We start from the raw sequence: 22,784 nt of genomic DNA on the forward strand, positions 1-22,784 counted from the left end.
GGTGCATGTGCCTAGTTGCTCTGCAGCATGTGGGATCTTGCCAGACTAGTGATCAAACCCGTGTCCCCTGCATTGGCAGGCAGATTCTTAACTACTGCGCCACCAGGGAAGCCCCTGCTGACATCTTGATTGTAGCGCAGTGAGACCCATTTTGGACTCTGATCCCCGGAACTGTATGGTAATAAAGTTGCATTGCTTTAAGCCACAAAATTTGTGATAATTTGATACAGCAGCCATAGGAAACTAAAACTGTGATTAGATTACAGTACAATAGTCATTAACTCACATGTTCCCCCATTCAGCAAAGAATCATGAAGATTCCACAATAACTTGAGAGAAATAGGACATTTAAGAACAGTTCTCATGATGTAGTCTCAGGAACCAAGACCCTTTCTGAGGGGCCACTAGGTCAAAACTAATTTCATTGTAATACCAAGACATTATTTACCTCTTCAGTCTCATTTTTTCACAAATGTACAATGGAGTTTTCCAGAGGCTTTATGATATGTGATATTGCAACAGACTGAATGCAGAAGCAGATACGAGATCTAGCTGTCTTCTCTTAAGCCAGATATCAGAGCTTTTCAGAATTATGAAAGAATGTCTCTGTTCTCACTATGATTTTTGTTTGCAAAATATCATAACTTTTCATTAAAGCATGGCATTAATGTCATTTTTGATAGTATCTTAATAAGATGCTGTCATTTCCCCCACCTCCCAGTCCCTGGTAACCACTGTTCTACTCTCTTGTTTTATGAGTTTAGCCTTTTAGATTCCATATTTAAGTGATACCTTGAAGTATTTGTCTTCCTCTGCCTGAGTTACTTCATTAGCATAATGCCCTGAAGTTTCATCCTTGTTGTTGCAAATGGTAGGATGCCTCAAGGGCATATTTTAAGTGGAGCTTTAGAAACCAAAGGGAGGTAGTCTATTTCCTGTCTCAGTGAGGATACAGTGGGGTCATGTCTATTTCCTTTTTATGATTCAGAGGGCAGCCTGAAACTACAGGAAAAGTGAGATGAGGAAAGTGAGTCACAGTGAGCTTAAGTGACCTACCCAAGTTGTGACGGGAGCGTTCACATCCCATTTGAAAGCAAAAGTCCAGTAAACATTTGATAGGCATAACCTTGACCCTCTCATCCATCTTGGCTCTATCACAGATACAACTATCCATCGGTCTCAAGTGTCCCATCTCTTCAGGGTAAGAGTTTTTGAAGGTGATCTCCATTTATATCTCTGAAGAATGAAACTGCATTTTAGCAAGAATGGAGATAATACCATACAAACATACCTTATTGGGTTGTGGTGAGAATTCAGTGAGTTCAGGAAGTGAAGAGCTCAGAACATAGGAAGTGCTTCATAAATGTTAGCTATTCTTATCCATTAGAAGGCAACCTCGAGAGCAACAGCCAGCTCTACCCACCATCAGTCCCACCCATCAGGAAACTTGCACAAGCCTCTTAGATAGCCTTATCCACCAGAAGGCAGACAGCAGAAGCAAGAAGAACTACAGTCCTGCAGCCCGTGGAACAAAATCCACATTCACAGAAAGACAAGATGAAAAGGCAGAGGGCTATGTTCCAGATGAAGAAACAAGATAAAACCCCAGAAAAACAACTAAATGAAGTGGATATAGGCAACCTTCCAGAAAAAGAATTCAGAATAATGATAGTGAAGATGATCTAGGACCTCAGAAAAAGAATGGAGGCAAAGGTCGAGAAGATGCAAGAAATGTTTAACAAAGACCTAGAAGAATTAAAGAACAAACAAGCAGAGATGAACAATACAATAACCGAAATGAAAACTACACTAGAAGGAATCAATAGCAGAATAACTGAGGCAGAAGAACGGATAAGTGACCTGGAAGACAAAATGGTGGAATTCTTGAAACAGCTGCTTTCTTCTTGGGTCATTTTTCTCTCATAGAAGGACATTATTCAGTGATTCTTTAGGGGATGGGCTATGATTGATTTTTTTTTAATCCCTAGTCGTTGCAAGTCTGAAAATTTATTTATTTTGCCCTCAACCTTAATGATAGTTTGATCAGGGAGAGAAGTCTAAGTTCAAAGTTGTTTTTCCACAGTACTTTGATCATACAGCCCATATTCTTTTTGCATCTAATCTTGCTCATGAAATAGTTATTGTCAAATTTATTCTTCTTTTTGTAGACTATCTAAACTTTTTTCTCTTTAGGATTAAAAAAAATCTTTACTGTTCTGAATCTTTACTATAGTGTGTTACATGTTTGACTTATATATCCTGCCCACTATTCTGGAAACTCTTTTAGTCTAAGGAGGTATGATGGTGGTGATTTTGCACACACACCCTGGGGACATTTAGCAATATTTGGAGATATTTTTACTTGTCACAACTGGGGACGGAAGGATTTGCTGCTAAACATCTTATGATCCCCAGGAAGGCCCCTCACAGCAAAGAATTATCCAGCCCAAACTGCCAATAGTGCCATCACTGAGAAACCCTGAAGTATGGGATTTTAGTTCTAGGCCTTGGTCTGGCCAAGTGGGTGAAAATTGGATTTGGCCTCAGCCTCAGGGTAACAGTTTCTGGCTGGGGGGGATTCAATCTTGGCTTTGCAACAGTGGTTGTCCTGGCCCTGAGGTGGTGGCAGCCTCTGTTTTTTACTATGGTTTACCTCACTTTTTCCTACTTGTACAAATGCCTCATAGTTTTTGGTCCATGAAGAGGTGCTTTTCTTGTTTTTGAGCGTGACTATGTATATAGTAATGTTTTAAAATATCTTTTTCACTATTTCTATGAATTTTCTTTTGAGAGAGAGATTCCAACATGTGACCTTCAAGGTCTTTACACAAAGGTACAAACTCAATAGAATTAATTCCAGTAATACTGAAAGATAAAAGGAAGCAACAAATCACGCATAATCCAAGCAACCAAAAACATTCAATATTAAATTCCACAGAGCTGTTTTTTAAATACATCTGATAAAGTATAAAAACAGCTAGACAGAATTAGTTATGTTAAATGGAACTATATTACACATACTATTTTGAAATTATTTTTACATTTAATTAGCTTGAACTTAACTGAAGAAAAAGCAACTAATAAAATTGAAGACACAATTACTGAATATAATTTTTTTTAGCCCAAGAACTTTTAATTACTGAAAGAGTTATCCAATATTAAAATAACTAAATTGCAGAAGTGTTTAAAATGTTTGGAATCATTTTAAAGTTATTTTGAAATATGTATTAGCATCCAGCAACTTCTTGCCATGAAAAATGACATTAGCAGTCAAACTTCCTCACTACCCCTACCATCCCCTTACTTTTGTTAATTACTGTAATGGGTATCTGTTGTTTTGATCTAACAAACATCCTCCCACCCTACTTTAGTAACTGATATTCTTTTGGGGAACTAACCAAACTAACCACTTTACATCAAGTCTTTCGGAGATTTTCAACCAAGATGTTTTCCCTATGCTAGTTAAGAGTTGAGTACGGTATCCAAGCTAGACAAATACGAGTCTCTGACTATAATTTGACCTTTATAAACCAAGTAAAGAAAATGATTGGAGCCAATTGACACCTGTGATCTATATCCTTGGAACCTCTCAGGTACCTGTCTTCTCTAAGGCCTATATAGTCAGCATGTCTTCTGATTCTGTGAGTGGTCCTCCCTCATGATTCCAGTAAAAGTTTTTATTGTTGTTTGTTTAAATTATCCAGAGCCTGCTTTTGTTGCTTGAAACAAAAAATCTATCTGATATAAAAAATATTTTTACTTTGTCAAGGTTTATAACATTCTTTTCCATAATTCCTATATAGTCATAATTCCTATATATCTTAATTATATACATGTTAATGGATTTAAAGTCCAGTTACCATTATCCTTTATTTTCACATATTGCCTGCTTAGCTGGATTTCCTCGCTGAATAATTTTTCTTCAAGAATGAATCAGGGGTCTTGTATTTATAGAATTCTTTCATGTTCAAAAAAATCCATGAGCTGCCTTTGTACTAGAATAATATTTTGGCTAGGTTTATTATTTTTAAGCTAAAATTTCTTTCCCTAAGAAAGAATTTCTTGCTTCATTGTCTTCTTAGATGCTTCTGGTCACGATGGAGTAACAGTGACCACTTTCTACTCTCCCTTCTGAAACAACTGCAAAATCAGACAAAATATATGAAACAACAGGTCTCAAGACACTGGAAATTAGGACTGTGATCCCTGAGATATGGGAAACTAATGAGGTGGAGGTCACTGCCCCAGCTTACTGCCTGCAGAAAGTTTCTAGGCTATAGTTCAGAGAGTGAAAACTCAGATACAGTTTGGCAGTCTCCATGAGGTGAATACAGAGTTGGGACCCTAGGGAGGGCAAGAAAACTAGAGATTGTAAGGCAGAATACCAAAGAGGACAGAGTTTCATAGACAGAAAATTCTAAAATCTGCAAAGCATTCTTTTTGAGTACTCAGCTGAATACTTATCAGCTTATGCCTGTGAGGAAACACTTGAGAATGGAGAAATATTCACCCCAAAGTATTAGAGGGAACAAGCCTTAGAGCTCACATAGGGCCAGAAATAGTATCTGCTCCTACCAACCAGAGTGAAAGACATCAAAATTCACAGGGCATTAGGTAGAGTACTCAGATGAGTTTTGCCTCAGTAGGTGCAAAAAGTGAACCCTAGACTAAATGCTGCTCTGGTCCTGTGTACAAAGCTTAAAAACAAGATCCAAAAGGATCAAACTATTTCCAATTAACTTAACCATGTCTCAGAACAAAGCTCATGAGTACTTATAAGAATACAAAAACATTCAGCACCCAAAGTGGTAAAACTCACAATGTCTAGCATCCAACAAAAAATTACCATGTGGGACTTCCCTGGCAGTCCAGTGGTTAAGACTCCACACTTCCACTGCAGGGGGCATGGATTCCATCCCTGGTCAGGGAACTAAGATCCTTCAGGCCATGTGGCATGTGCATGGCCAAAAAAATGTTTTTAATAAATAAATTAATTTTTTTTAATTTTTAAAAATTAAAAAGTTTTAATTTTTTTAATTTAAAAAATTAAAACGATTTTTAAATTTTTTTAATTAAAAGTTAAAAAAAATTTTAATTACCATGTCTGCAAAGGAGCTGGAAAATACCAACTATTAAGAGGAAAATAACCACTTGAAATTTTTTAAATAACTTTTAAAAATTTATTAATTTATTTATTTTTGGCTGCGTTGGGTATTCTTTGCTGTGCCCAGGCTTTCTCTAGTTGCGGTGAGCAGGGGGCTACTCTTCGTTGTGGTCAGCGGGCTTCTCATTGCGGTGGCTTCTCTTGTTATGGAGCATGGGCTCTAGGTGCCAGAGCTTCAGTAGCTGTGGCTCGCCGGCGGGCTCTAGAGCGCAGGCTCTGTAGCTGTGGCGCTCAGGCTTAGTTGCTCTGCAGCATGTGGGATGTTCCTAGACCAGGGCTCGAACCTGTGTCCCCTGCATTGGCAGGCGGATTCTTAACCACTGTGCCACCAGGGAAGCCCAACCATTTGAAATTGACTCAGAATTAACATAGATATATAATTAAGAGACTACAACATTAAAATATACGTTTTAACTGTATTCCATATGTTCAAGAAACTAGAAGAAAAATTAAACATGTTAAATAGAAACACGGAAAATATTAAAAGAGAATCCAAATCAAGCTTCTAGAGAAAGACTAGAAGATGAAACTATCTGAGGTGAAAAATATAGTGAATGTGATTAACGACACATTAGACAATGCATGCAGAAGAAAACATTAGTAACTTGAAGACGTAGCAACAGAAACAGCACAGAAAACATATTTTAAGCACAGAACATCAGTGAGGTGTAGAACAAAGTCAAGTGGCCTTATACACACATAACTGGAGTACCTGAGGAGAGTAAGGGGTATAGAAAATACATTGGAAGTCAGTGGGGGAAGCGCTCAAGCAGCTGGGCCCGGGGTTCCCGCTCCCTCTCCCGCACCAGCTCCAGCCCCAGCTCCAGCCCCAGCTCCCGCCCGCCGACGCGGACTTTGACCCCGACGTCGACCCGGACTTTGAGCCAGACGTCGACCCGGACGCCGACCCCAACCTCACGTTAACGCCGACCTCGACGTTGACCCCCGCCCCCCGGAAGCTCCTTCTCCTCACCGCATTCACGGAGCGAGAACCCCGGGCTGCAGGAGGAGAGCTTGCACGGTGAGCTGGGGGAAAAATGGGGGCCCTGGCGAGTGGGGGGCGCCTGCAGGGACGGGGCACCTGCAGGGGGACCCTCGGGAGGCTGGGCTCCGCGGGGTGGGGAAAGGGCGGCGTTCGGCCGGGGCCGTGGCTGGTCTGGCCTCCTCGCGGGTGGCTGGTCGGGTCTCTGCCGGGACTCCCGGTCTCCGGCTTCGGGTGGCCGAGGTGCGGACGGCGTTCAGAGCCCGCGCGGTGTCTCGTCTTCCGAGTGCAGCCCCGTGCTGGTGCGGGTGCCCGTGCCGCTGAGCAAACGCCTAGACTTGCGGATTGAATTTGTGGACTTGGGTTGTAAACCGCTTGCGGCACCGCCCCGAGTGACTGTTGGAAGGACGGGACCTCCCAGGGATTACGGGCTCAAGTCAGCGCAAGATGAACAGCTTTAAAAACGCGGCATGGGGGTGCGGCCAGCTTTTCCTTTAAGTTCATGTTCATTTGTCCTGGAGGGTCGTTCCAAAGCAAAGCTCGAAGTCGACTTGCGGGTTGAAATACCAGGACCCCGTGACCGCTGTGCAGCGCTGTCGAGCAGACACTTGTGGGACCCCTGCGCCAGCTGGTCGTCAGTGTCCAGACCCTTGTCCCCTTTCAGAAAGCCGGGCTTGGGTGGCAACCTTGAGACCCACCCCCGGATCTGGCCTCCGTGGGGCCGCCACCTGGGCCTTGCTCCTTCTGCCCCGTTGAGGAGCTCGAGGGCCCACGAGTTGGAGGAGGGTCCCGTGGTGGTCTGCCTTGGTATTCCCTGAAACAAAAGTTCAGTAGGCAGCAGGAGCACGTTTTGGAGAGGATCGTTGAAAACTCTGAGAGTGAATTTTTAAGTTTAATTAAGATTTTTAAAATCTTTATATTATCTGAATTTGGGGAGCTGCTAATTTATTCTTTAAAACAAGATTTTTACGAGACAAGACTTAGTCAAATACATTGTATAATATGTATTTAAAGCCACAACCACAGTTTAAAAATCCTGTAATCTCCCCTTAAATTTCGACATTGACTATTTTCTTTCAAATAAATTAAGAATCTTCTCGGTTTTTTCTCACAAAAGACCCAAGGAGTGTATTATAAACTGCCTTAAAATCACTCCTATTATCAAATCATTTAGTTTCTAACATTGTATATTTTATTTACTGGTTCAGATTTGTTAGAGTTTTTGTCAGAGTTATGAGTGCCCTGAGCAGGCTCTGTCTGAAGCCACAGTCCTTCTCGGATGGGACTGGAACTTGAACCCAGGATCCCTGTTTTAGGAGGGGATTCAGACCCACTGTCTTTTAATTAAAACCGCTCACTTGGTGTCAGGACTTAAACTGAAGCTCAGGTTCTTTTTTCTCCTTGCAGAAAGAATTCAGCATGAGGCAGAGTGGTAAGCTGAGTTTATTAGCATAGGACACTTGTGGGAGATACAAGCGGGCAGGCAAGGGAGCGCAACCCTGAGAACAAAAGGGGCTGCATTTTTGTAATCAAAGAAAGAGTGGGGAGGGGAGAAGACCACCTTCTTCATATGTGCCCGACGCACAGTGAGGCCAAACAATCCCAAAATGTAGGAGTTTGGAGCAGAGAAAGTTTTATTGCAGGGCCATGCAAGGAGACTGGTGGCTCATGCCTTTAAAACCCTGAACTCCCCGAAAACTTTCAGCAAAGCCCTTTTATAGGAAAGCCGACCCTATAGCTACAGGGGTGTGGTTAGTTGTTGCAAACTTCTTGGTGTCAGATCCTTTGTTCTTTTAAAATTTGTTTTTATTTATGTTATTTTTGGCTGTGTTGGGTCTTCGTTGCTGCACGCGGACTTTCTCTAGTTGTGGCGAGGGGAGCCTACTCATCGTTTTGTTGCACGGGCTTCTCATCGCGGTGGCTTCTCATTGCGGAGCACGGGCTCTAGGTGCATGGGCTTCAGTAGTTGTGGCACGTGGGCTCTAGAGCACAGGCTCAGTAGTTGTGGCGCACAGGCTTAGTTGTTCCACAGCATGTGGGATCTTCCCAGACCAGGGCTCGAACCCCGTGTCCCCTGCATTGGCAGGTGGATTCTTAACCACTGCGCCACCAGGGAAGCACCAGATCCCTTGTTCTTGAGGTCAGGTCACGGGCAGGTCACAATGTTCCTGTAAACCTCCACCAAAACAAATGTTATTCTCTGTTCTGACAAGAAAGGGCAAGGTCCTAAGGCTCAGCTTTCACCCTCTGAGGCCCAGGCCCTGGCTAAGAGGGAGTCCCTGGGCGGGCCAGTTACCCTGCATGGGAACGTTCGTCCAGCACTTGGTCTGGGTCTTTCCACCAGTGCCCAGGCTCGACCAGTGGGTGGCCATGGAGAGGGCTCTGGAGCTCTGCAGGACACAGCCCTCAGCCTGTCCCCAGGACCCCCAGCTCACCTGCCAGTCCTGAGGCTGGAGGGCCTGGAGGGCCCTGGGGAGAAGGCCACGATCTGCCTCTTACCATACTCTGCCTCCAGGACCTGTGTGACTGACTGTTACATGTGTGGGACCTCTAACCACCATGCTAAGGGTCACACACTAGCAACTTCATGCCTGCCCCGCCCCTGTTACAGGCTTACATCATTAGATCCTCCTTGAACCCTATATGATCTAACCGGGACTGTCATGGCGCTATTCAAATCGTATGTATATTAGCAAAAGTGTGGTAACATATACTAAAATGTGGTAATTCATTCAGGTTTCAGTATAATGTCCCCCTTCACCTACTTTCTTTCTCCTTTCACCTATTCCTCTCTTGGCTACATGCAGAAATGCTACTCGTCAAGGATCATTAACTCCGTGACTTCATGTAACAAGATTCAAACCCCATGTCTATTGTCTTGTGTTTTAACTGTAAGAACTTGTAGCTTGAGTGTGCCTGGTGCTTGGATGCACCTGGTCTTCCTTCAAGGTAGTGTAGATTGTTGCTAAGTTACTGGATTCTTTTCTTGAGTGCTCATTAGCTTACAGCAGTCTCCCAAACTCCCTTAAAATTCCCTCTTTGTCTTTAATCCTCTGGTGGGATTTCTAAACTATTTAATTATCCTACTCTATCCCTGTTTCGTTTTCACTGCTGAATAATACTCCATTATGCAAATATACTATAATACATTTATCCATTGTTGTGTCAATAAATAATTTGGTTGTTTTCCTGTTTGGGGCCATTGCAGATAGTGAGTCTATGAGCACTCCTGAGCATATCTCTAAATATATATATATGGATATGTATATATATATTATAAGTATAAGCACTATATATATAGTGCTTATATTTTTAAAAAAAATATGACTAGAAGATGTGAAGGTCAATGAATATAGATTTCTGAGAAGATCCTGAAAGGGACTTTGTTTTTCTGGACTCTTCTTGAAGTTACGATTGATTTTCTTTTGTCTGATATTATCTCAGGCTTTCCTTTTCCAAGGTGCATGCATATCACCAACACTACTCTTCAGCCTATCAGTCATGGTTAGCATCACATGTGGGCTTTTGAAAGGAAAAGTGAGAGAAGAGAGGTTTGATTGTGTTTTTGTTCAAAAATGGAAGTGAGGCTATGAGAAAGGGAGAATATTTGATGAGGGAACCATTACAAGAATGCAGAGGCAAGGAAAAGTGACAGTAAATTAAAGAAGACACATAGGTACATGTGAAAAAGGAATTTCCTGTATAAGTAAATGTGAGTTCATAATTAGAAAGGGAAAGAAGAGACTTGAATATGAACACAAGAAAGGATGTGGAAACAGAAATTGCTAGGTCAAACAGCCTTCTGCACCAACCTCTAGTGGGTCTACTAGGCCAGAGCATCTATTTGTTGAATGCAGGATATTCAAGATGGGCAGAGGGAAAGAGGGGCAATGACCCACCAACTGTATCTATAGGAATTAATGTCAGGCATCTGCAACTCTGAGGGTACCTCTCTTTTCCCAGATTCTAAAATAATATCTCCCTTTCCTCCTTCCTCACCTCCTCCCATCTCAGCAAACATTAAAATCATTGATGATTCTATTCCCATTCCTTGTGGCCAGCTCTCTCACACGATTGTCCTTCACCCACCAGGAATTATGCACTTTGGCAAACACTGCACAGCAGAATCGTTCCATGCTGACTGCACAGACATATCCATGGAGGGCCCCCTGCTTGTGTACTGCAACGAATTTTGTGGCATATTTTATCTCACGCCTCTGTGTACAGAAATGATGGACTGGTAACTTCCTAATATAGCGATCAGTAGAAGCCCTCAAGGTGGCAAGATGTGTTTTCTCTTTTTCACATCCAGTGACTTGATGGGTCTCATCATGCAGGCCAAAAAATACTTACCCTACCTCAGTGTTTGCAAATGCAGAAACACACTTGGGTAAAGCATTGTGTCATCTCTGTTGAGAACATCTTAAATTCAACGCGTGTGGACTTAGTAAAGTTGAACTTTTCCTGGTACTGAAGGTGGTGAGTGCTATCAAATAAAGCAGAAGCTGAAGCCTTTATGTTACCTTCATTTTGTACACGAACCTGAAATTTCTGTGGACTTAATGAATTGGAATCATTAATATTTGTAAGAGTCTGAATCCTGCCTTTGGGGAATGCCAGTGCTTCCTGAGAATTCATGACATTAGTACATGTTCTATGTCTGTGGCACAAAGAGGAGCACAGGTAAGCAAATCATATACCAGAGGCCTTTGGCATCCATGATTTCACAAAGATCAAAAAGAGATATCCCTGCTGCATCTCATCTAAATAGCCTTTGAAAGTTGAAGGCAGATACAATCCTACTCCATGACTATCATAATTATAGTCTTTGTTCTATAGAGCCTTGTGGAGCCTTGACCACTCCCCCTCCGGAATTCAGCAGAGCACATATTGCATGCACGATGCTTTCATGCTGTTTCTTCTGCAGTTTAGGGTTCATTCCACTCCTTTGCTCATTCCCAGGGGTGACTTTTCCTGCATTTAAAACATACAAAGTTCATTTCCAAATCAATTTTTTAAAAATAAATTTATGTATTTTTATTTCTGGCCACATGGAGTGTTTGTTGCTGCGTGCAGGCTTTCTCTAGTTGCAGCGAGCAGGGGCTACTCTTTGTTGCAGTATGTGGGCTTCTCATTGAGGTGGCTTCTCTTGTTGCAGAGCATGGGCTCTAGGCACGTGGTCTTCAGTAGTTGTGGCTCACGGGCTCTTGAACGCAGGCTCAGTAGTTGTGGCATGGGCTCAGTAGTTGTGGCTCACGGGCTCTACAGCACAGGCTCAGTAGTTGTGGAACATGGGCTTAGTTGCTCCGTGTCATGTGGGATCTTCCTGGACCAGGGCTTGAACCCATGTTCCTTGCATCGGCAGGCGGATTCCTAACCACTGCACCACCAGGGAAGTCCCTCCAAATCAATCTTGAGACTCATCTTCTCAGCACTTTTCCTGTTCTTACCCTGAAATGTTCTAAAAAACAGGAAGATACACCATTAGAATAGGCCAAGGATAGGGAAGGTGGGAAAATGGACAGTTTGAGGCCATTCTTCTGAAGTTGTTCACTTCATTTATTCCCACAGAGCTTGAGGCCAGATTCATGCAGGGATTAAGTATGCAGGGCAGGTTGAGGAGCTAAGTGTGGTGGAAGCCCACTGCCACCAGAGAAACGGTCAAGAGGTGATTTTTATGCTGTGATTTTGGTAACAGTTTCTGCCAGGTTCTCCTTGGCAATTGAAGAGCTTTCAGAGTGTCTCTAGGGTGTGCTGATGTGTATTGTTTTTCTTGGTGCTTTGTCTTTCCTCTCTCACTGAGACCTGGGCAGTCTCAGATTATTATTATTTTTAATAAATTTATTTATTTTATTTATTTATTTTTGGCTTTGTTGGGTCTTCATTGCTGTGCACGGGCTTTCTCTAGTTGTGGCGAGTGGGGGCTACTCTCTGTTGTGGTGCGCAGGCTTCTTATTGTGGTGGCTTCTCGTTGCAGAGCACGGGCTGTAGGCACGCAGGCTTCAGTTGTTGTGGCTCGCAGGCTCAGTAGTTGTGGTGCACGGGCTTAGTTGCTCCGCGGCATGTGGGATCTTCCCGGACCAGGGCTCGAACCTGTGTCCCCTGCATTGGCAGGTGGATTCTTAACCACCGCGCCACCAGGGAAGGCCTCAGATTACTTTATAGCCCAATTTTTGGAAGCAGAAAATCTGATTGCGTTGATAATTTATCCTTATTGTAATGGAACAGATTCTTTAGCTTCCTCTGGTTCGTGCAGTTCCCATCTTGTGGAAAAAAAATGTATATCATATACTTTAATATATTATATGTTTTTGTAATAGAAATTTATTGTATACGTTATATATATGTATTTTTATATATATATTTTTATATATATATATATATATATATATATATATATATATATATATATAAATTTGTTTGGAACTTACAAATTATTGACTATTTGTTTGGAACAACCAGGCTGTCAGGTTGAGGTGGGTTTCAGCATTTCCTAAATGCAGTCCAGTTGTCCCAGCAAATAGGACTGGAACCATTGGATATCTTCATACAAAAGAAATGAACCTCAACTCATATTTACCCCACTTACAAAAATATACTTAAAATGTGTCATAGACCTAAATGTAAGACCGAAAATCATGTGGAAATAAATGAAGACTGCCCACATGAGAACAAGCAGAGGCTATTTTCTCAGAGCTCACTATATCAAGGGAATTGGCCACCATCACTTATGATGGCAGAAACTCAAGCACAGGCAGAGGAATGTGGAAGCTTTATAGTGAAAAGAGAGAGAGAAGGCTCAGGGATGCTCTGATCTGAGTTTGTTGATCTAGGGAAGCTGGAAGCGGGCTTACTGGAAGTGGGGCATCTCATGTCACTGGTTTGGAGACCCTATTTGGCTTTCTTCGGTTGGTCCTGAGTTGGAGTGGGGGCAGAAGTTAAGGACGCTAGCAGGTGTTGAGCAAGTCCTGACCACTTTTGGCCAGCTGCTGCAGGCGTTGTGGTTAGGCTTCCCAAGCTGGTTGGGAAGTCAGAGTTGTGTCAAGTTGTGAGTCACAACTCAAGGTTGTGAGTCAGAGTTCTGTTTTTATATATGTTCTGGCCAGTGTCCATTAGTATATTCAGTCTCTCAACTTCAGAACTTCTAGAGGAAAACATAGGAGAAAATATTTACCTTGAGTTCAGCAAACATTTCTTAAAGCTGACACTAAATGCACAATACATAAAAGGAAAAAATTGATATATTGGACTTTAAGAACGTTTCCTTAACAGTGAAAGACACTCTTAAGAGAATGAAAATATGAGCCCTTGACCAGAAGAAACTATTTGTAGATGATTATATGATTAAGAACTTGTATCTAGATTATATATAGAACTCTTGAAAGGCAATAATAAGAAAACAAACAACCCAATTTAAAAATGGGTAAAAGAGGGAATTCCCTGGCTGCCCAGTGGTTAGGGCTTCAAGCTTCCACTGCAGGGGGCATGGGTTCAATCCCTGGTTGGAGAACTAAGATCCCACAAACTGTGCAGTGTGGCCAAAAAATAAATAAATAAATAAATATCATTAAAAAAAAAAAACTACAGTAAGATAGCACCATTAGTCATTAGGGAAACACCAATTAAAACTGCACACCTGGGACTTCCCTGGCGGTCCAGTGGTTGGGACTTTGCCTTCCAGTGTGGGGCGGTGCGGGTTCGATCCCTGGTCAGGTGGCTGAGATCCTTCATGCCTCGTGGCCAAAAAAAACCCCAAACCAAAACATAGAGCAGAAACGATGTTGTAACAAATTCAATAAAATCTTTAAAAAAGATGGTCCACATCAAAAAAATCTTTAAAAACAAAACAAAACTACACACCTATTAGAATGGGGAAAATTATTAACCATACCAGGTGTCTGCAAGGATATGGAGGAAAGGGAACTCTCATACACTCCTGGTAGGAACATAAAGTACAACCATTTTTGGAAAGAGTTTGGTATTTTTATACATTTACTGTATGACCCAGTCATTCCACTCCTAAGTATTTACCCAAGAGAAATGAAAACATATCCGTACAAAGACTTGTACATGAATGTTCATAACACTTTTATTTGTAAAAGTCATAAACTGGAAACAACCCAAATGCCCATCAACAGAAACAAATTTTAGTTATCCATACAATGAAATACAATACAGAAATAAAAAATGAAAGAACTATTGGTACCCACAACATAAATAAACCTCAGAATAATTATTCTGAGTGAAAGAAGCCAAACTAAAAAAGAGTGCATATTTGATTCCATTTGTATAAAAGTCTAGAAAATGCAAACTATTCTATAGCGACAGGAAGCCAATCAATTGTTTCTTAGGGATGGTGGCAGGGTATGGAGAAGTGGGAGGGAGAGATTGCAAAAAAGCATTTTGGGGAATGGTATATATGTTCACTACCTTGATTGCAGTGATATGTTCACATGTCAAAATTTATGAAATTGTACACTTTATGTGCAGTTTATTATTTGTCAAAAATACCCAAATAACTCTATTAAAAACTACATATGTGAATGTGAAAACATAAGTAAAAATATTTTATTATACAGTAAGTCCCCTACACACGAACGAGTTCCGTTCTGAGAGCACGTTCGTAAGTCCAGTTTGTTCGTAAGTCCAACAAAGTTAGCCGAGGTACCCAACTAACGCAATTGGCTATATCGTACTGTACTGTAATAGATTTAAATACTTTTCACACAAATGATACATAAAAAACAAACACAAAAAATAAAACATTTCTAATCTTACAGTATAATACCTTAAAAAGTACAGTAGTACCAGCTACATCACCACTGCTTTTACACTTACTTCCGGACATCCTGGGCTTGAAATAAAGATACTATACTACTGTGTTCTATACAGTACTATACAGTAAAGTACACAAAAGCACAACCACTTGTAGAGGATGCAGCATGTGACAGTGTACGACAGACACGTGAACTAACGTGATTGGACATGTGAATGCACATTCGCATCTTTGAAAGTTCAAAACTTGAAGGTTCATATGTAGGGGACTTACTATAATTAGCTCAAAAATCAGTAGGATATTTAAGTGCCTGCTATTGTTAAGTTTTTTTCCATAGAAACTAAATCTATGATAAGATTAGTGGTATAGAGTCTGAAATTCTACATACTCCAGGTGGAGACCTTTGCCGCCATATTCATTTGATAATAATCACCACCCCACCCTGTCCTTTGTTTTACATATTGTAAATTTACACTTCTCAGGCCTGCCAAGTCCTTTCTCAGTGGAAATCTAGTGCTTGGTGTGGAAAACAGCAGGCCTTCCTAACTACTACTGAAAATTACCTCAACAAAATAAGAGAAAATGCTGTCTCCTCCCTTATAGGTGCATTAAAACAGAAAGTATTGCATTTCATAAAATTGCCCTTGTAGGGGCTTCCCTGGTGGCACAGTGGTTGAGAATCTGCCTGCCAGTGCAGGGGACGCGGGTTCAAGCCCTGGTCTGAGAAGATCCCACATGCTGAGGAGCAACTTAACCTGTGTGCAACAACTACTGAGCCTGTGCTCTAGAGCCTGCGAGCCACAACTACCGAAGCCTGTGTGTCTAGAGCCCATGCTCCACAACAAGAGAAGACACCACAATGAGAAGCCCACATATTGCAACGAAAAGTAGCCCCCGCTCGCTGCAACTAGAGAAAGCCCGTGCATAGCAACAAAGACCCAACGCAGCCAAAAATAAATAAAATAAATAAAACATTAAAAAAAATATTGCCCTTGTAGATTTTTTTTCTAGCAAAGGAGTCTTCCAAGACACCTGTTCTTTAGAGACTGTTACTCTGGCCTGTGAACCTGTGTGTTAGCCATGAAAGATACTGTAACTATGAACCATTGTTTACTTAATGTTCTGTTGTCATGACAATACTGAAATTGATTTGTTTTCTGATAGGCATAAACACCTGTGAAATTTCATAATCAGGGCACAAGCGGATCATCTTATTTCACTCTTTGTCCACTTGCAAGAAGGTCCTAAAATTTGTGATTGCTCATTTTCTTATTTAAGCAAAAGACTTGAAGAGTCTTGTGACATTTAAATGAACATTTCTGTCACAGGAAGCTGTCAGGCTTAGTGGCTTATCTTCCCTCCTTCTCTGGCCAAAAGAACTCATCCCCACCCCTGACAGACTGAAATGGAATCAGTTTCTGTTTCCCCATCAAGGTAGGCATAGCCTCACCACCTTCCAATAGAGGACGGCCAGGCAAACGTTATCCACAGCCACCATCCCCTCCTGGAGGCTCTGCCCTTTGGAGATCCACCATGGGTCTGGGAACTGGGAGGAGCCAACGCAGAAGTCCCACTGTCAGGCATCCCCTCCCTACTGCACTAGTCCTTAAGAATTTCCTTATGACAGTCACGTGCAGAAGGGGAACGGAATCACCACAGCCTAGCCTCTGCAGACACAGCACACCAGAGCTCTAGTTAGCCACTTGATGGGGGATACAGGGCTTTGTGGTCTACCCTGGGAGCCCACCCACCCTGCCCCATGCTGTTAACGGTTTGAGGACTGACATTCCAAGCCAGGGGCTTACAGGCAGTTTGCAGAACACAACCTTTTGTAATTAACTGGACACTGACTTATTTGCCCCAGGCCCACCATCTCACTGCCTTCATCTTTAGGAGCCTCGGTGTCTGGTTTAGTTGCTTCCTCTAAAGTTCTTCGTGCTTCTGAACCATGGGGAAATTTTACTAGACATGGTTTGGTAAGATTTAGGCCCTGATACTGTGCACCTCATCCTCATCCTCTCCCCGGCTCTCCTGGAGTTCCAAGCGTCCCAGCTGCCAGATCCTCCACTGTCCGCCTATTGTTGGAAGTTGCTCCTGAGAACCAACAAACCAGATCTCCCAGGGCAGTGCCACAGCCTGCTCGGGGAACCAGGTGAGGACCTGGGGAGGGAAAGAAGCCAAGCTTCTCAGGACCTGCGCAGAGGAGTGCGGGGGACTCATTACCTGCCAAGTGTCCCCTCTGCAGCATGCTCCTCCTGATTCCAAAGCAAAGGTTTTGAACCCTCTGGGTGAGGGCCTTGTATCAGTTACACTCGGTAACCCCTCACGGGAGTGGAGGTGACAGGGAGGACCGCACTGGAGGCAGAGCGACAGCCCAGCAGTATCGCCTCTGTGGACCGGGAAGCCCACTCCTGCAAGGACAACAGCCCTGGTTACCTTTGGTGTATATGGGTGCAACGTTTTGTTTTGGGGAGGGGGGGCTTCTTTGTTGCTTTTCTGTGTTTTCTGATTAATTTTTTTGAGATTTGCAGTTCTCTACCCCACCCAGGTGGGCGGGGGTAGAGGGGATCCCAATGCAAGCCCACATCCCCCAGCCCTCCCCGGCCCCACTCCAGCCCTTCCTGGGACTACCCAGGCTCAGTGCACTCTGCAGCTGTCTCCCCCGCAAGGCCTCCGTGCCCCTAGACTCCGGCTTGAATTGCCTTCCTGGGCCCTGCGCTGTGCTGAGCGCGATGCGGTAAATGAAGCTTTTGCCTTCGTTCCATCTCCACCCCATAACTGGAGAAAGTTGATTCTGCCTCTTTTCTTTTAAGGTACTTGAATTTGTAAAAGGGTGATGACTGTTGCTAAGGACTCCAAAGGAGACGGGCCGAGAGTGTCGTCACTTGGGAGAACTCCGCCAGGCTCACACGATGGAATTTCAGTGAAAGACAAGAGAAACTGTCCTTTTGATTCATCTGTCCACTGCAGACCTCATCACACCCAAGTCTTGTGCAGAACCATCAGTTTTCAGTTCACCCAGCCTGATCCTATCACCAAACGTGTTCTGGGCGCTCGCAAAGGTTCTGGCTCCACGCTCGCTCAGACTCCACCTGTGACTCTCCGGACTTGGACGAGCTGGAGGCGCACCACTGCTCCGCGGTGACCTTGCGGAGAGCCAGAGGGGCGGCCCAGCGTGGCGAAGGAGGTGAGGAACTGGCTGCCTGGGCACTGATTGGAGGCCATGGTCCCGGGGGTGTAAGTACCCTTGGGGACCCTTGGAGCATTTTGTCGGGTCCCTCCCTGAGGCACCCTCCTGTCTTCCTCCGACCTCTTAAAAGTCTTTTATTTATTTACAAAGCAAAATCAGCAGTTAAAATTCTTTTAAATAGATGTTTCTCCATCTCATCACTTCCAGCTCACATGGACCACTGGAGCCTTCCCAGCAAACACTCTCTCTCCCACCTTCTCCCCAAGAACTCGAGGTCTGAGTGAACTGGGCTGAAGAAACTGAGGCTGCCTATGGAGCCTGGGGCAGACAGGGATTTAGCCGCTGCAGTCTGGCCCGGGGACTCTCACTTTACTAGTTTACTTCTCAAGACCTGGTCAAGGATCAGGTCCAACCAGACCCTTTGGGGATGGGGTGTATCCGAAGCTTTTAGCTAATGGGAAAGGGGCTTGAAAAAGGTCATCTTAGGACTACAAACGTCTCTGGTGGGTCTAACTCGCTGCCCAAGCACATTCAAATCACTGCCCAGAACGGACAAGGCCCCGCTGAGCAAGGGATTCTGCCGAGCTGGGGCCGCCCAGGGGAACAACGGGGATGCTGGCCAGTTACTGGAAAATCATAGTGGAGGGAAACGTCTGGACATCACCTGTGGTCATCTCTGGGGACTGGGGTTAGGGGATGGTTCTTTAATTTTTAAAAGCATTGTTAAATAGCTAAGGTATATGAAAGTACAAAAATAATAATACATTCAACACCTATGTATTCACTAACCAGCTTAAATGACAAATTATTAGCAGAACCTGTGTGTATCCCGCACTGGTTTCCTTCCCTCATCCAGCCTGTCCCCTACTCACCTGATAACCAGTATAATTTTCTGAATTTTAAGTTAGTATCCCATGTAGTTCTTTATACTTTTATTACAGGTATATATGTCACTCATTGATGCATGGCTTTTTTTACATTTTATATACACTTAAACCATATGTAAATAGCATCATATGTAAATTGTGTGTATTCTGCAGAACTTGCTCCAACTCCTTTAAAACATTTTGTTTTAAAGATTATCTTTGTCTCTAGATCATGCCGTGAGCTGCTGTGTGAACAGGGTCCTTCCTGCTTACTATTCTTTTCATCCCCGTTGGTCCCCAAATTATCCAGGTCTCTTCAACTTTTCCTACAAAAGACCTCAGCTCCCACCCACTTTGGGGTCATAATTGCTCCCCACTACATGTTCATTTCTGATTCCAGCCCCTCTCTCCCATGCCCCCCTCCTGGTCTCAAGCTTCTGGAGGGTCAGGAGAAAGGGAGTGTTGGCCTTTCCAGTTGTTTGTATGTTTGTCTGTTTGGGATGAGGGGGAAGTGAATACAGAACATGATTAATTCTTAGTATTTTTCTCAAGATTAAAAGTGAAACTCTTCACTAGACTACAAAGACATTTTCAACTCCCCCCTCCCTTTTTTCACTCATTAAATTTTTTCTTAATTAAAAAAAAAAAAGTGAAACTCTTGTGTTTGCTCTGGCCAAGAATAGGAAATGCCAAGAGCCACTACTGGTCACTCACACACACGCATGCATGCGTGCGGTTAATGCAACATTTACATTTTTTTCCTTCAACAAGCTAAGAAAGGAGCAAGCTAATGAGAAGGGAGGTGGGTTAAAGGGACATATGACCTCATAAGTTAGTTTGGGCAGTCTCTCAGAGAAAGACAATCACTATATTAAAGAGAATCACTGCGTAGGCCAGCCACGTGTCGGTGACCTCTGCCAGCATAGGAGGTTGAAGTCACAGTATGGTTGGAGGCTGCATGCCATGGCGTGTATGTCTTGGTTCATAGATACCCGATTCAGCGTTCTCCATGAGAGACACACGGAGATTGATGCTGGGGCCCCATGCTCAGTCACATTGTGGCTGGTAAGACTTTTATGTTGAAATTCTTACTAGGGGACTGAGGGTTATTGCAGCCACAAGTGTTAGCATAGAGCCCTATCAGTGCCTCCACAGTCTTTCTTTCAAATCCAAGCAACTTGTCTATAACATTCACTTTTCAGGCAAAGACATATTTGTCAATTTTCTTTTTTTACTTTTCTCCATAACAAATTTTAAAAGTAAATTTTCTATACACATGGTTACAATATTTTGAGCAGTATTTGCCATTTTACAAAGTGGGGTGAAACTTCACCAAAACAAAATTTACTTGGAGGAGGGATGAGGCATCCCTTACAAATGTTTATACAAATCACACATCAGAGAGGTTGTTGGAGGGAATATCGGTTTTCTGGCCCTCCCAGCACCCGCATAGAGATCCAAGAGTATCCTGATGTTTTTCCTGTCCCAGTGGGTGATTATCCTTTTCCTGAAGGAGCCCAGCTGATATGAGCCCAATGCTCCATTTGCTTTTACATGTGTAGGGAAGGGAAAGTGTGACTCAGAATTTTCTCACCACACCCTCCCTCAGATCTTTAGCTCATTGAGAATGAGTGTGATAAGCACAATAATGGCCCCTTAAAGATGTCCACATCCCAATCCCCAGAACGTGTGAAGAGGTTATGTTATGTGGCAAGGGCATTAAGATTACAGGGGGAATTAAGGTTGCTAATTACTTGACCTTAAAATGATAAGATTATCCTGAATTATCTAGGTGGGCTCACAGTAATCACAAGGTCCTTTAAATAGAGAAGGAGGAGACAGAAGAGTGAGTGTCAGAGTGATGCACCCTGAGGAAGACTTGACCAGCCATTGCTAGCTTTGAAGACGGAAAGGGTCATGAGCCAGGGAATGCTGGCAGCCTAGAGTCTGGAAGAGCCAGAAACAAAATCTCCCCTAAAGCCTCCAGAAAGGAATGCGGTCCTGCTAACATTTTTAAAACATAAATTTATTTTTGGCTGTGTTGGGTCTTCGTTGTTGCGTGCAGTCTTTCTCTAGTTGTGGTGAGTGGGGGCTACTCTTCGTTGTGGTGCATGGGCTTCTCGTTGAGGTGGCTTCTCATTTCGGAGCACGGGCTCTAGGCGCGCGGGCTTCAGCAGTTGTGGTGCATGTGCCTAGTTGCTCTGCAGCATGTGGGATCTTGCCAGACTAGTGATCAAACCCGTGTCCCCTGCATTGGCAGGCAGATTCTTAACTACTGCGCCACCAGGGAAGCCCCTGCTGACATCTTGATTGTAGCGCAGTGAGACCCATTTTGGACTCTGATCCCCGGAACTGTATGGTAATAAAGTTGCATTGCTTTAAGCCACAAAATTTGTGATAATTTGATACAGCAGCCATAGGAAACTAAAACTGTGATTAGATTACAGTACAATAGTCATTAACTCACATGTTCCCCCATTCAGCAAAGAATCATGAAGATTCCACAATAACTTGAGAGAAATAGGACATTTAAGAACAGTTCTCATGATGTAGTCTCAGGAACCAAGACCCTTTCTGAGGGGCCACTAGGTCAAAACTAATTTCATTGTAATACCAAGACATTATTTACCTCTTCAGTCTCATTTTTTCACAAATGTACAATGGAGTTTTCCAGAGGCTTTATGATATGTGATATTGCAACAGACTGAATGCAGAAGCAGATACGAGATCTAGCTGTCTTCTCTTAAGCCAGATATCAGAGCTTTTCAGAATTATGAAAGAATGTCTCTGTTCTCACTATGATTTTTGTTTGCAAAATATCATAACTTTTCATTAAAGCATGGCATTAATGTCATTTTTGATAGTATCTTAATAAGATGCTGTCATTTCCCCCACCTCCCAGTCCCTGGTAACCACTGTTCTACTCTCTTGTTTTATGAGTTTAGCCTTTTAGATTCCATATTTAAGTGATACCTTGAAGTATTTGTCTTCCTCTGCCTGAGTTACTTCATTAGCATAATGCCCTGAAGTTTCATCCTTGTTGTTGCAAATGGTAGGATGCCTCAAGGGCATATTTTAAGTGGAGCTTTAGAAACCAAAGGGAGGTAGTCTATTTCCTGTCTCAGTGAGGATACAGTGGGGTCATGTCTATTTCCTTTTTATGATTCAGAGGGCAGCCTGAAACTACAGGAAAAGTGAGATGAGGAAAGTGAGTCACAGTGAGCTTAAGTGACCTACCCAAGTTGTGACGGGAGCGTTCACATCCCATTTGAAAGCAAAAGTCCAGTAAACATTTGATAGGCATAACCTTGACCCTCTCATCCATCTTGGCTCTATCACAGATACAACTATCCATCGGTCTCAAGTGTCCCATCTCTTCAGGGTAAGAGTTTTTGAAGGTGATCTCCATTTATATCTCTGAAGAATGAAACTGCATTTTAGCAAGAATGGAGATAATACCATACAAACATACCTTATTGGGTTGTGGTGAGAATTCAGTGAGTTCAGGAAGTGAAGAGCTCAGAACATAGGAAGTGCTTCATAAATGTTAGCTATTCTTATCCATTAGAAGGCAACCTCGAGAGCAACAGCCAGCTCTACCCACCATCAGTCCCACCCATCAGGAAACTTGCACAAGCCTCTTAGATAGCCTTATCCACCAGAAGGCAGACAGCAGAAGCAAGAAGAACTACAGTCCTGCAGCCCGTGGAACAAAATCCACATTCACAGAAAGACAAGATGAAAAGGCAGAGGGCTATGTTCCAGATGAAGAAACAAGATAAAACCCCAGAAAAACAACTAAATGA

At 43.0% G+C, this 22,784-nt stretch overlaps 1 long non-coding RNA gene and 1 pseudogene across 1 annotated transcript; one reads left to right on the forward strand and one right to left on the reverse strand.

The window, feature by feature from the left end:
* Positions 1-45: 45 nt before the first annotated feature.
* LOC132414243 (schlafen family member 5-like) lies at positions 46-11,133 on the reverse strand (annotated as a pseudogene).
* Positions 5,883-22,222, forward strand: LOC138413888 (uncharacterized). Its single transcript, XR_011246265.1, has 3 exons — positions 5,883-6,185; positions 15,526-17,074; positions 17,736-22,222. It is a non-coding gene; the product is annotated as an uncharacterized lncRNA (long non-coding RNA).
* Positions 22,223-22,784: the final 562 nt, after the last annotated feature.

This window comes from Delphinus delphis, chromosome 19 (assembly GCF_949987515.2).
Source record: "Delphinus delphis chromosome 19, mDelDel1.2, whole genome shotgun sequence".
NCBI classification, from domain to species: Eukaryota; Metazoa; Chordata; class Mammalia; order Artiodactyla; family Delphinidae; genus Delphinus; species Delphinus delphis.